This window comes from Sinocyclocheilus anshuiensis, unplaced genomic scaffold, assembly GCF_001515605.1.
Source record: "Sinocyclocheilus anshuiensis isolate Anshui unplaced genomic scaffold, SAMN03320099.WGS_v1.1 scaffold50, whole genome shotgun sequence".
Classification (NCBI taxonomy): Eukaryota; Metazoa; Chordata; class Actinopteri; order Cypriniformes; family Cyprinidae; genus Sinocyclocheilus; species Sinocyclocheilus anshuiensis.
This window is the reverse complement of record NW_015542382.1, coordinates 3249221-3250499: the sequence shown is the minus strand read 5'-3', so window position 1 is coordinate 3250499 and position 1279 is coordinate 3249221. Positions and strand designations below refer to the sequence as shown.

The following is a 1279-nucleotide window of genomic DNA, read 5'->3' as shown; positions in this document are numbered from 1 at the left end:
TCCTGCTTTTAAACACAACAGGCCTATTCACATTAAGGCCCTGTCCACACGGAGACGCGTTTAGCTGTATACACATACATTTTGTATCGTGTAGGCGTTTCGTCCACACGGATCCGGCGTTTTGGGTGAGTGAAACCGATATTTTTTGAAACCGGGCCCCAGAGTGGATAAATCTGATAACGCCGCCCTTGCGTTTTCGTGTGGACAGCTAATCTGTATATTTTCTGAAACGATGACGTCATCAGCCCACGTCTCGCCCCTAGTCAGACGCCGCTAACACGTAACAGCAACAAAAACATAAACACTGAATGGTTGACTTTTTATTAACTAACATTAACACAGATTAATAAATGTATTGTTCCATGTTCGTTTGTATACCGCGCGCAAGGTTTATGTGCATAGTCCAAGTCTTCTCTGTTTTTAGTGTATCTGTGGCAGAATTACAGCGCCACATACTGATATGGCATGTATACTACATCGTTTTATGTCAGTTTTGTGGTTTCGTGTGGACGCAGATATTTCTTGAGACGAGGGGGAAAAAAAAGATCTGATAGGGAAAGCTCTGGCTTTCGTGTGGACGTAGCCTAAGAAAAAGAACTATTAGTGTCCACACCAATACATACCATATCAGTGTCAGGACCAACGGTAACATTCTGTTTATTATAAGCACACTTTTAAGTTGTCGCCTGTAGCTTTAACTGCTTGAGCTCTTTAAAGTCAGGTAGATCCTAAATGGGCAAATGTTTTTCATTCATCATCTGGAGAAAAAAAAAAATCGTTCTGAAAGTGATTTCAGTGGTATCGTTCCTCAACATGTTATTGTTCTATTTGTGGTCTTCTCTATTCTCATAAAATTAGAATGATTATTTTAGAACTTAAAATTATAACTTTGTAGTTATTGTTACAGCTGTCATCATTGGTGTGAATTAGCCTTAAAGGTGCTGTATGTAAGCTTTTGACTCTACTAAAGCATAAAAATACCATATGTTTGCAGATATTTAAGAAACATGCTAAGTTAACATACTTGTTTATCTGAAAAACAATGCTACAGTCAGTTATTCTGCTTTGAAAATGTGTGTTCGGGGCCGGAATGTCGGTCTCTGTTTTGGGTTGTGAAACCCGCCCACTGCCAGTTTACCCAATTGTATTTTGGCACCCCTGGTTGCCAGTTGGCGGAAAACACAGTGTATTTCATTCATCATCAAGTGCGCTCGTTCCTGTTGGTGTTGTCAATCTGGCAAACTGCGTGTGCGTCAAGTCTGAGGAGGAGGGGCTGGGT

At 40.7% G+C, this 1279-nt stretch overlaps 1 protein-coding gene across 1 annotated transcript in view; it reads left to right on the top strand.

Moving 5' to 3' along the window:
• LOC107692663 (UPF0472 protein C16orf72 homolog) overlaps positions 1-1279 on the top strand; it is a 7455-nt gene that overhangs the window by 2001 nt on the left and 4175 nt on the right. The gene's annotated exons all lie outside the window — the stretch shown is intronic.